Genomic DNA, 13,583 nt, shown 5'->3' with positions numbered 1-13,583 from the left:
AAAAATTCAGGCCATGCTATATAGTTCATCCTTTCTTACTGGTATTTTTAAAGGGTATTTGGAATATTTTGATGAGGACTATTTTGGCAGTTGGCAGAAGTTCTGCAGACCATTTTACTTGAAATTTTACTGTTTTATTAAAGGCTGAGAATCCAGACATTTCTTTATTAGTCAGTCCACATGCATTTATTAATAAAAGTCTTTAGAACCAGCCTAGAATGATTCCCATTTTACAGCTAGAAAAACTGGATTAAGAATTTATCCTAACTCACAGGCAGTCAGCATCAGCAGAAACAACACCAGGGCTCCGGGATCTTCAGACTTGGCTGTGGATCAAAGGAGGAATTCACCAGTTCTCTGGAATAAACTTCTAGGATACAAATTCTGCTGACTATTAAAGGCTATTTTATTCTGAATAACTAAAAATAATAGATAGGTTGGTTTGAGTGATGATGAGCAATATTATTTCACACTCAAGAAACCTAGGAGTTATACTGTTAAATAAATAAAAATTATCAGCATATCTGCAGAAATGAAATTACACAGGAAAATCCCTGATGGGGGATGGAAATGATCTGTGCCCCACATACTTTACACGATGTAGGTTTTGGTGCCCCTGTCTGTGTGTCAGGACTAAGCAGGAGACTCAAACTAAAGCAGAGTCATGCAACAAAGATGCTTTGGGAAAAGGAGTGAAATAAAGAATTATGAAAACTCATTACTGAATCTGGGCAGGAATGTGCCAGATGGTAGCTTCATCAGGACTTGGGAATGCCCAGCAGTTCTGAAGAATGAGGCCAAAGTCCCAACTCTGCAGCTTAAGGCTCTCAAAGGACACAAGTGTGACTTTGGTGGGTTAAACCGCACAGTCCCCAGTGCCATTTCCCTGTAATTCAGTTACTTTTCATTACATCCAAAGGTCAGACTATTCCAGAAGCTTTATTACACACACTAATTTCTTTCACTTTTTAAAATTTTTTTTTGGTTAAATCTGCATCATGCTTCTACTATTTTCCTTCTAATCAGCTTCTGCTATTTTCAGACAAACTATCAACTGGAATACAGAAATATCTAACAAGTTCAGTAAACTGTAAAGCATTTTCTAGTGGCACGTAGGAAGCTCTATGGCAGGATAGACAGCTGGGCTGAAATAGAATTCTTTTCTGCCTTTCACATCAATTAACTTTAAACAACAATTTTTAGGCTTGACAGATGCTTCCATATGACTCATCTTGATTTCTTAACTGATATTAGGAATCAAACCAGGGAAGCTGATAGTCCAAATACAGGAATTGGTAACTTGGAGATAGATAGCATGAACAAAAATCCATTTGGAAATAAGATCAGGCTAACAAATAAAAACAAACTCCTTACTCTTTTGGTCACCTCTAGCAGCTTTCCTCAGGCATCTGCTCCTTTTCTCTCAGTAGTATTTCTGTGACTATTCATTCTCTCTTTGCTTTAATTTCTATTACCTTGGTTTTGGTGTATTTGAGGCTCTCAGTGCAACCTTCCTCCATCACTCCTCCAAGCAGACACTTGCTGGATTCTTGCTAGTACAAAGCTCATCTTTAATTAGAATTGGATGAAAAAGCCCACAAAAAACCCCCAAGCCAGAACACCTGCTTCCACCCTAACACAACTCAGACAAAAAAACCACCCATTTCCCAAAACCTCATCTCTAAGGCTCCTCTTGCTTTTGCTGCCCAAAAAGAATCCATTATAAACCTGACCCCAGACACTTCACTGTTTCCTCTGGTCTACCTCAGCAGACTCACTTTCCAGTCTCATTTGCAGCTGAATTTTCGCGGTTTGCTGGTAGAGGACCCGGAGACAAGACATCACTTGGAAATTTTCATGTCCAGACAGCAGGGCAGATTCTGCTGGTTTTATTCATGCCTCAAGCAAAGGTGGTTTTAGTGTTACTATTATTTTTCAGCTTTCAAGAGTGAAGAAAAATGTACTACAATAAAACAGCTAGGCAGCTGTAGGATACAAGTGATTTTGCAAGGAGTTAAAAATGCTGTTAAGCTTTAGATACAGAACTACACAGAAATTAAGACACAGACATTCCCAAGGTCATTCATCCAGTCACTCTTTCGTGTTGTAGTTTGCTTTGCATTTTGTTTTAATGATTCTTCTGTAGAACTCCTAAACATCAAAAGAGCACTTCCACTGTGGCATCAGATGAGAATTTTCTTTCCAGGGGATATGGCTCTACCTCTCCTCTATAATCAATTATTGCAGAGTCAGTTCCTTTCCTTCCCCCCATGGTGTCAGATGGAAACAGATAATGGAAACTCCCTTGAACTTCCCACAGACAAAGTTTATCTGTGGTTACAGTGGTTAAGTGATCAGCTCACATTTTTGTGTTAAGGCTTTTCTTGCTTATTTCCTTAGTGTGTTTTCAATAATTCTCTACAATTGGTATTTATTAAGTAGTACATAAATGTACTAAAAGGTTCCAAGGATGTCTAAAGTACATCAGACATGGCCTAGGCAAGGACAGGTCCAGGCAGCCACACGTGACAGCCATCAACTCAGCCTCCAAAACCATCCCAACAAGGCTGCCAGAGGCCAGCTCAGCAACTGCAAAACTCCATGTCTCAACATCATTCAAAATAAAATCCTCTTCCCACAGCAACCATTAGAGTCATTGATGACTTTTCCAGGCGTGGAGAGCACTGCAAAACCTTCTGCCCACCCTCCTCCACAGAAGCTCTCTGTGGAGTTTTGGATTTGTCAGTCTTTCACTCATCGTTAGATCACATGAGAAAAATGCAGAAATCACAACAAAATCCTCATGTGTGCACATGGACAAGGAATTGGTTGGGCTGCATTTCCCTTGTCCTTGTTCCATGCTACTGGCCATTAATGAGGCAGGAAAATACAGATATCTTTACTGTCATCCAGCACAGTGACTGATGCTGGAAAACCGAGCCAAAGCTGTACTTGGAGATGTCTGGGAACATGCTCATCCTGTAGTTTGAATTACACTGTTTGTACACGGATTCTCCATCTCCTCCTCCTCCTCCTCCTCCTTCCTCACATTGATTATCTAACCAGTCACCATCACACAGCTCAGAAGTGTGCTCTGCTACCTCCTTATGACCCCTGATCTTATAAACGTGAGGATAAAGAAACAAAAATCCCAACCCAGCTGTAATTTTCTACCCATTAGCAATGATGTGGCAATTCTGAATCACAAACATCGTGTTACTGAAGGATGCACAGGAAGATTCGGGAAGGCTAAAAATGATGCATTGATTCCAAACTCCCTTTTTGAAGTTACAACCATGTTATAATCATGAAGAATTAGGTCACCCTGGCCTTTACCCAATATGACTCTGTCCCAAATAGATGGGTTTAATTCATGTTCAGTATATTGCAGGTGGAGAACAAAAACATTTTAGAGCCATTTCAAGGCAGCTATTGCTCATTAATCCAGGTTCTTTGAACTACTGTCCCAGTGAATACAGCACAAAGCAAGTGACACATACGGTCACTTCATGTTTTGCCAACCCACAAGAAGGAAGAAAAGGAGGCTTCATTTCAGATACAGAAAGAGCTATATAATTGCTGAAGAAATTAAGAATAATTACAAGTGGTTTGCCTGATAATTACCTGTCATTATGTTTTTCTGTAGCATAGAGGGTAGATACAACTACAAGAAGGAAAAGGAATGATGATGTTTTTTGGAAAAGCAGAGATGCACTGCATGTGGATACAGGGTGGTCCTGTCTAGTGCAGAGACTGGCAGCTTCCCTGTCCCCTCAGAGCATGGAGGGATGATACCACAGGCAACACATTCCATGGAATTCCACCTGATTCCATCCTCAGCTTCAGCACAGAGTCATCACACCCCCTCAGCCATGCAATCTTCCTATGCCTTAGTTTTTCCATTTGTAAAAATGGGATAATAATTGCTTGCTAAATAGGATATTTATGAAGATGGACTCATTCGTTTGCCTTGCACAGGAACCCCACAGAAAAGAAAGCAAAAATTAGATAAATCAACATCTGTCACGCAGCACGCAAGCGAGCAGCCTCACAGATTGCCACATGCTGGGATGTTTCCCTGACTCCCGTTTTCCATCCATCACAGTGCAGAGAAATAATTGAGATTTGGAAGCTATCCCTTAAGGAGATATTTATCTCCCATTAAAGTGCAGAATAGCTCACTTGAAGTTAATAAACTGGGAACTTCTGAGCGTTTATGAGTGACAGTGTGAACTTCTGACAGAAAGGGCTCTTTGCAAAGATGAGGCCATAACTCCAAAGCTGCAGGAGAAACCAGAGGACTTCTGCATTTTAAAAATATTCATAACGAACAGGAACAGAACAGATCTAAGCAACAGTGCCAACAGTTTGCAGTTGTGACTTTGGGGGCCACTGATGGACTGAATGACCCACCTTGGTGGGCTACATAATGAAATTAAATTGGTTTAGAACTGCACAAGAAAGGGAAGGGGTAGCACATACCCACGTGCACGTTAGGATGAGGAATTTCTGTGGTAGTTACCTGTCAAATTGTGCAAACAACAGTGTTTCAGCAAATCAAGTATCCTCTCTGCTACTGAGGTTACAGGGGCTAAGAACACTTCAATTTAGAATGAAATATGCAAACCAGAAAGGATTACTAGGGGATATCTAGAACTGTACACAACAGAAAAGGTAGAGAATCCCTGTTTTCAAACCAGTTCTACCACTAATCCTTTACTGCTACACACACAGGGCTTAATTAACATCTCTACAACTTTGCCATATTACCCACTCCATAAATGCTGGTATTATTACAATTGTTATTATGACCAATCTTCATCCACAATACAACTTTAAGGACAACAGTCGAGGTGCTATAATGAAAGGGTCCTGCTGAGAACCTGACCAGCTCTGTGCTGTGGGGCTGTAAGAGGTACCTGCTCGAGTGCCCCAATGCTTTCCCTGATTCCCACAGACAGGAGCTGCCAAAGCTCTTGGCTTAGCAGCCCATTCCCTTCTGCCCTTCCTTGACTGGACTGTGCACATGCAGTAGCAGAGGAAACTCTGCTTGTGCTCCTGCTTCGTTTCACTGTTGGGGAACAACCGTAAATTGCCAGAGGAAAAAGCAGGAACAGAAACAGCTTCACCCCTTCTGTCACTAAATGTATGTAGCTGAGCAGAAAATACAGTAGCCAGCTCTCACAGGGGGGGGATTTCTTTCTGTGGTTGCAATGGCTTTTAGACCACCCCCAGTCCATTTTCAGCTAACACAGACCTGTTTACACTATACTTTTTATTAATTCAATTTAGTTTTACATTGAGATACTATGAAAAAAGTGTTGCTGAGCAAAGCAGGTTCATTCGTTTAGTGAATACATTATTGACCCAAGAATCCTTCTAGAGATAACACAGTTCCCACATTAAAAAAAAATAAATAAAATAATAAAATACTTACAGTAAAAGCTTGTTCTCTTTTCTGCGTTAAAAAGAAAAGTGTCTCCCACTAGCTTCTGACAGCATGTGCAAGCCAGACTGAAAATTCAGGGCTTGAGTGCTTCCCTGAGAGGAAAACCACATTGCAGAGAGACACAGAGAGCTGCTTGAGAAATGATTCACACACGGAAGCGAGCTGGCTCCACCGGCGCCTCGGCATTCAGCACACACACAGGCACTCGCTTACTCAGGGGAATGACAAATATTATATTTTCATCAAAGCAAGGAGGATTTATGCAAGAAAGCAATTTGTAGCCTACGTCCAAAACACTGAGATGCTTCAATCCTTAAAGCAGAGGAAGAGCTTCTTTCAGGGTCCCATCATCCCCAAGAGCAGAACTGGACACTGGGCAGAGCAAAAACCCCAGATTGGTCTGGGTGATCCAATCAAGCAAAAACATGCAGCACAAGACCATGGAGAAAGGGCAAGGAGGTGGCATAGAAAAAAGGCATTTTCAGAGGAAAACACAGAAGCAGCTTTCAGAAGCTTTTATATTCCACAATAACACATCCCCCAGAGTGCCAGCAATCACAGCCAGGACACCTTATGACATTTCCCTTGCCTCCATCATTGCTTCAGCAAAGTGGAAAAGTGGGTGTAGGGAAGGAATATGCACTAAGACAGAAGCTTTTACAAAACACCAGAATCAGTCCTGAGTGACTCGAGCTGCCCAAGAAGGGTCAATCTGTTCTTTATTTAGAAGAGAGCAAATAAAGGACAAGAGTGAACAAATGCTTGAGAACATCCCTCTTTAAGATTTTTGAAAAGAATTTCGTGTTTGAAAACAGGAAGAAAAAGGCCAGAGGTCTTAACAGAGTTAGAGCAAGCAAAGATAGTATCAAGTTGAGGGAGACAGAGGGGATGCAAAGACATGAAATCCAAATTTCAAACAGAAAACGAACATGTTTAAAACAGGGGGTTTTGTCCAATTCTGTCTAGAAAGGGTCTGATCACCTCTGGTGTCTTTGACCAAAGACATTCAGACTGTGACTACAGATCAGGAATTCTCCCTCCCAACAGCAGAAACCCGATATATAAGTCATGTTGATACTACAGGAGAAGTTTCTAGTAGAGAAATAGGGAAGATTTTTAATATTTGAAATGTGTTGCTGGATCTGAATAGTCCAACATTATTGCACCCTCCTTACTCCAGGTGCCAAAGGGGCCTGAAGGAAGCTGATGTTATGCCAAGAGTAAATTTATGTTTCAGTTCAGTGTTGGCACCACTACTGTTATCATAAGAGTAACCAAACCTTAAAAACAGATTGAGTGCAAGCCAAATTGCCTCTGAAGATTATAGATTTGGGATCCAACTTTATGATATTCTTGAGAGTAACAAACTCTTGCCTTATCTTAAAATGCCAGAACAAGACAAAAGAGCACACCATGACTTATTTAGCACATGACAAAGCTCTGTGTTTGGCAGGTCTCAAGCAGACATTATTGAAGTCCCTAAACCTTCAGTCAGGTGCAATTCCAACTTTGCCAGCATCCACAAGGTACCAATCCTTCTGTCCAGCCCACTTTGACAGTTTCTTCAATACCCAAGGACAGGCTGTGTGCCCACTGGTAGAACTCACCCATTCTGTATTTTTCCACATTTAGAGTTCTTGAGATTATTCACAGCTCAGATAAGGAGGAAGTTCCTGTAGATACTTGATCTGAATGCAGTGTTCCTCCTCCCTGAGGAAGTGACCCCACACATGATGCATGCATAAGCAATAAAGTCACTTAGGTAGCCAGGGGAAGGACTGCAACTCACTCCTTCTGCTCTGAGTATGGACCATCTTCAAAAACAAACAGATGCAGCACAAAAATACCAGCTCAGGGCAAACAGCTGCAGGTTCCTGGACCCTGAGCTCACAAATGAAGGGGACATGAGGTGCAGACACCTTGCTGAGAAGCTTCTTTGTCTGAAGAAACCAAACCCTTTTTGGACTGCAGCGTGCTGCCCCTCTGCCATTGCTGGTGAGTTTGTTTGGGCTCAGAGGGACAGCAGTGTTGGCAGCTTGATAGGTTTTCCTGTCCTTCAGCCAAGAGAAATAAAGAACTGAAATGAGGGAGTAGGGAGGCAAGATGAGCTACTGTATTGCACTCTCAAATATCCTTGGGATACATTTGATAAATATAACTTGACCGAAGCCTAAAAATGAAATGCTTGGCTGTAAGGAGACAGTCACAACATTTACATACTTCAGCTTGGGTAGAGAGCCTGGAATAGTGGTGGAGAACTTCCCCAAACCCAAAAAGACCAGACAGTATATTTGTTTATTTAGAGGTTTTCTGGTAGCACTTATGGCTATAATTATCTGATCTCTTTAGTTAGACCAAAGAATTATTCAGCATAAAACCTTCTGAATTGATAAATTGCCTTTCTGTTTAATGAAAAAACAGCTCAGAAACAAACAGCTAAAATGAGTTGGCCAGGCTCAAAGAAAGCCAGGGCCTTAACCATAATTACTTTCACACAGCCAGGGTGAGAAAACAATTCCAAGTAGCAATATAAACTTTTTTCGAGTATCTGCCAGGTTCTCACCCAGCTGGTAAAATTGGTTGACAGACAAAATAACAGTGAACATATTGCCTGCATTCTGCTCCATGCACTTGCTCCCACAACTTCCCAACAAGGTATGAGAGAATAAGATCAAACCTCACCATTAATACACCTTCAAAATACTGCATTTGAGGAATTTAAAGGCTTTATGTTGCAAACTGCATTAATGGTACAATTCCACAAGAACAAATATGGATGAGAACTTAATGAAATGGGCAAAGGGCAGAATTTTGAGTGGCACAGCTCGTTTGAGAAGCAAATGCATAATGTGGAAAAAAGGCTCACACAAGGAACAAGGCTTAAAATATCTTTGCATTTACAGATATTTATGCCATATTTAACTGCTTTTGTGCATGAAACAATCTTAATTACAAAGGAGAGAAATTCCATAAACAAGGCTATTATGTCAATAACAATGTCTTTTTAAAGCAAGTCTCTAACTGAGCTATAAGGCTTGGAACATTGCTGTCTGGAGTTATAAAACCAAAAGTAATTACAAAGGCAAGCCTGCATCAGACAGTGGGTATTAGTGGAGTCAGGCCATGGCTTTGGGACAGCGTTTACTCTGTGCTGTCTTCCCTTTTGGACATAACTGGTACAAACTTCTTTATTTTCTCAGTTGCAGTGCAGATGTCAGGAAGTTCACTCCGCTGGTGGACGTTTGCAGAGTGAATCACGGGGCACCACTTTCCATTTTGACAAAAACAACTGCTGCTCAAGTCAACGAGCTGCTACTGATCGAATGGGTGGATGGAACTCCTGCAACTGCTGCCAAAAAGCCTCCACCAGCACAAGCAAGCTGTGTGTGCTGGCTTGGAGAACTGGGATTTATTTTTTCTTCCCTGTTCTTAAGAGAATACTCACGGTTTCATGTTCTTACTCAACACCTGAGGGGCTCAGCCTGTGGCTACCAGCTTTGACCTGCAACTGGAGAAAATGCTTGTTGCTGGAAGAGACTAGAATAATTAAACTGGGGGGAGCAGGGGAAGGCAGATAATGTTTTATGGAACATGGAGTGCTATAGGAGACAAGAAAAACAGCTTCCTCTGGTGCCTATTGCCAAAATTTCAGAAGACCAGACAACAACTTGAGAATTTCCAAGGGAACAGCCACTGAGTCAGTCAAAAATAGAATTAGGAAACTGACTGTTTCAAAAGTAAGAGTCTGTCAGATGTGCCAGCATTTTTCAGTATTTCTGTCATTTCCGAGAAGAACACTCAAGAGTTAACACACATTTATCTACCAAAAATAAAAGCCAACCCACAGAAAAAGGCAAAATGAGAAAGGAAATCTATGTACCAAAGGAACACTCATCATATTTCATACACTTAAATGAAAATCACTGATCACTTTTGCACACATTTATGTGAAGTTTATTATTCTTTGCAGTTTTCAAATGTCTCTACTTCCTTAGGCATCATCAACAACCCAAGGACAGCTTTCCTGCAGTCACTCTGCTATTCAAAATGTGGATAAATCGAAACGTGCAAGAAAGGCAATACTCAGTGCTCTTCCCTGAAAGAGGAAGATAACACACTGTTCTTTTTTACTAACTGATTTTTTTTTATTTCACTGATTAAAAGAAAGAAAGACTTAAGGGAAAGGGAGCAACTTTCTATTTTATTATTCCTCGCTGTTAGTTTTCTGATATATAGGTTATAATGTGGCACTCATTAACAATTCATAGAGAATTACCATATTCAAGTAGCACAGCAAGTTTTTACTACCTAGCCAGGCAAAATACTGCACAACCCTACTTGCTCCCTTTACTTATTGTCCCAGAGGGATCTCATGCTGGAAAAGCTGGCATTTTATCACCTAACGGGAAAGGAATCCCAAAAGGTTCGACACTCCAAGGAACCCTGAACAGAAAAACATTCCATGAAATCACTGACAATGCAGAGCTGCACACCAAAATTAAGCACTGGAGAGGATGTGTGCTGGAGGCTGCCTTGGAATTAAAAACCGCAACGGGATTCTGGAGCAATGTCCCACTGCTTTGAACTTCTTGGTGCGTTTCAGGGGGATGCAAACGAGAGACCTGAGGGATCGCCTTTGTTTCCGAGGGATTCACGCTGGAAGTGCTGACAGCCGGAGCGGGAGAGGAGCTGTGGGATCTGCCCAGACCCACACGGAGCATCACGGGGAGCCCAGCAGCAACCAAACCAGGACAAATTCACAGGGGGCACTCAGGAAGCACGAGGAGTTCAAGTCCCAGGAGAGGAACAAGCCCTCTAACGCAGATCAGGATTTAAAAAAGAAGGCTCTTGGCAAGGTTTGATTCCCCACACAGCGATGCCTTGGAGTTCCCATCTCGTGTTTCCTCTCGGCGTCTTTTACAGACACTTGATCATTGCAGTGGCTTAATAACTCATCTATTTTACAGGTCAGCAAATGAAAACACCTAAATTACTGACCAAATATCACAAATTAGCAAGGGTCTACAGTGCCCATTGATTTTAACTCCCATATAAATCAGCAGTTTTGACAGACATGCACACTGTGATACAGAGGCACCCAGAAACTCAGCACAGAAATTTGGCTTTGATGATGTAATCAAATCCAGAAAAAAGGGAGAATCTAAATTAAAGTTCAACAATTCCTTTCTTCTAGACAGCTTGTATGAACAAACATGTCTGCTACCCCTTAAACTTTTAAATCAGCTTAGCAGACCTGAGAAATTGAACCATGCAGCTGAAATTTGAAGTGCCCAAACACGGAGATCCTCCCAGCATTAACCACAATGCTACAGAAGAACCATTAAGAAACAAGTAGTGGTATAATGCAGGCAAATTCCATTCTGAGACCCAGGTTCTGCTTTCAAGACTTCTTAGGAAATTATTTCCTTGGATCTCTTGGTTGGCTAGCCTAATCACTTCAGATTTTAAACCCTCAGTGCAAATCTGGCATTCAATAAACCTTATAACTAAAATGAACTATAAGCATCTTTAAGCTCAGCAAAATAAATCCTGGTATGTGGCTCACATTGCCTACGAGGCAGGTAAGGACAAATATCAACACTTCACCAGCATGAGCTCATCCTGCAGGCACAATCTTCCCATCAAACGTGCTCAGTGCCACTCGTGCTGGCTCTGCTGTGCCAGTTGTCCCCACACACACAGAAAGTGGATGCAAATTGCTCCTCTCCTCAAGGTCTCACTTTCTCGTGCAGCACAGCCACACCGAACAGCTCATTACCAGAGCAGAAGCCCTCCCTCACCAAAAGGCCTAAATGCCAGAAGCAGGAGGCACAGGCAATGAAGTGGGAAAGCAGCAGGAATAGGTGCTCAGCTTTCCATGTTTCTATAAAAGCAAGTGATAATTTAAAATCTCCAGCAGATATTGAAGTAGGAGGGCAATGAAGCAAGAGAACAGATTGCATGAAAAGGAAGAAGTGCCCTATGGAGTTTATGACCTGTTTACCATAAGTAAATAAATAAATGAAAGCGAAACAACCCCCTGAGGTGACAGAGTTTACATGAGGGACATCAGTGACTCTGTCACGTGGAAGCCGATAAAACAACTGTCATTGCAGAGCAAAGGATTGATTGGCCACACAACAGGAACTTGGGAAAGAAAGCAGATGTGAAAGAAGGGAAGAGGAAGATTTGGAAATCAGGACAGCAGGGAAGTCACTCTGAATATCTAACACCACTGCCCTGGTACACAACAGCTGAAGGCCGAGAGGAAAAAGAAGGAGCAGTTTGAGAAAACCAAGAAAGAAGAAAACACACAAGCCAGTTCAGTTCTTTCTACTTCACATTGAATCACTCAGCAACTCTGCTGGCAGGTGGAATATCACAATTTTGCATCCTTCATTAGGGTTAATTAGTTCTCTTGGTGACAGTATTGAAAGAAAGGCCAAGTGTTGGCTCAGTCAGAGGGAGTGACATCTTCCCACTCCTGCAGGAGCCTGCTGTCCAAGGAAAGCCTGGGCTGTCCCTGCCTGTGTAACTGTCCTCTATTCCCTGGTCTGAGGACAGGCTCCAAACCAATCTTATTCCTTTCAGTTCCACTAATATGCACTGCTATTAAAATCAGAAATATGTTATTTTGTCCTCTTTGATCTCATCCAAACCGTGAAAACAACAGCCTAAGCATTTTGCCCTGCTGTATCTTGGGGAGCTGGAAACCTTTTACCAGCAAGAAACTCTTACAGCAGTTACCATGGTGACACTGGTAATAGATATTTAAAGGCAACTCACTCATAATCACATCTATTAGATATCAGGAGGCTTTAGTAAGAGAGGCACAAAAAGCTTGAAACCAGGGAGCCAACCAGGCTTGGTGATGGTATAAGAAATTTATGGGGAGGGATCTGCTTATCCCATCATTTAGCTGGACACAAAGGGCTGCTGTTCAAATCTGGAATGGCACTAAAGCTTGCAGAATAAACTATTTTTAGTTGGTCATTTAAGAAATGGTTCTGAAAGCCTCATTTCAATAGTGGTACTTCAATAAATCCTTTCAGAGTGGTCATTGCCAGAAATATAATAAATAGCTGTACCACAGTTCCATCCCCTATTAGAACCAGGCTGCTGGGAATCTCCTGGTCTGCCATCACTCGATGGAAACTCGAATCTGGATAAAGCTCTCTGAGTTGAAGAGGTATGTTTGGTCATATAAATGTTAATTTCTTTAGGTTCTAGTCCACAGCTTTCCAATCCACTGGAGCACAACTAAGAGAATCTGCAGAATCAGATCTCCAGATAGGGAGCCACTTCACCAGGTTGCCTAAGCCTGTGTAAGAGTCATCAAATCAAGATCTCCTTCCTCTTTTTACTGCATATTTCCATGACAACTTTCCTGCAGTATCAACTTCTTTATACTGGAAAGGTCTCTCAAAGAGAATTTAGGCTTCTATAGCAACAGCAGAAAGCCCTGGGAGATGACGATGCCTGAAACTTTACCCGGATCTTTTTTTAGACCACACAAGTGTGTTTCAAATTCTATAGGTGAAAACAAAAGTATGTGTAATATTGGGCAAACTGTGAAGAGGAGAAGGAGTACCTTGCTGAAGTGGAACAAACACAACGAAACCACCTTACTTTCAAAAGGGGTGCAGACTTTGAGATCTAAAACATTAAGGAGAGCAGACAGGATCAAACACTCATCTTGAAAAGCCACATCCTGTTCCTTTTCTCTGAGTTACAGAGCACAGTCACAAGGAACAAGTCTGCTGATCCTAACAGGGGATTTTAGCCAAAGATCTCTCTCTGCAATCTATTTTATATTGGCCTAAAGCAGAAAAAAAACCCAAAAAAACCATGAGAAATCAGTGAGTCAGGATGTCTTTTGAGTTTTAACTCCAATATACCTGCCACCTACCTATGATCTAACCTTTTTTTTTAGTACTTTAGCTGTTTGCCATGGTAGTGACAGTATTCTCCAACACTGAAAGCTACCTTAGAAGAAAAAAAACCCAACTGCACTCTCAAACAAATAAGTTTGTTAAACTCAAAAGCCAAGAAAAGTACAGAAGCTGAAGCAGCTTTCCTTCACCGATTTTAGATCTATTTCACAAAGCACTTCTCCAGTGTGCTTTCAAACCTA

At 41.6% G+C, this 13,583-nt stretch overlaps 1 protein-coding gene and 1 long non-coding RNA gene across 6 annotated transcripts in view; one reads left to right on the top strand and one right to left on the bottom strand.

Moving 5' to 3' along the window:
- Positions 1-13,583, bottom strand: part of SPECC1 (sperm antigen with calponin homology and coiled-coil domains 1) — an 87,842-nt gene that overhangs the window by 71,318 nt on the left and 2,941 nt on the right. For 2 of the 5 annotated variants that reach the window (XM_010402400.4, XM_010402399.4), the window contains exon 1: positions 5,438-5,829. The exons of 1 other annotated variant lie outside the window; for it this stretch is intronic. The gene's annotated coding sequence lies outside the window, so the exon portion shown is untranslated. Of the gene's footprint in view, positions 1-5,437; positions 5,839-13,583 lie in introns of those variants that run through there. 2 more of the 5 variants (XM_019287590.3, XM_019287591.3) reach the window with 2 other exon arrangements.
- Positions 7,226-12,081, top strand: LOC109144995. The gene is made up of 2 exons (XR_002046094.3): positions 7,226-7,444; positions 8,650-12,081. It is a non-coding gene; the product is annotated as an uncharacterized LOC109144995 (long non-coding RNA).

The sequence above is a fragment of the Corvus cornix genome, chromosome 19 (assembly GCF_000738735.6).
Source record: "Corvus cornix cornix isolate S_Up_H32 chromosome 19, ASM73873v5, whole genome shotgun sequence".
Taxonomy (NCBI): Eukaryota; Metazoa; Chordata; class Aves; order Passeriformes; family Corvidae; genus Corvus; species Corvus cornix.
This window is presented reverse-complemented; position numbering and strand designations above follow the sequence as displayed.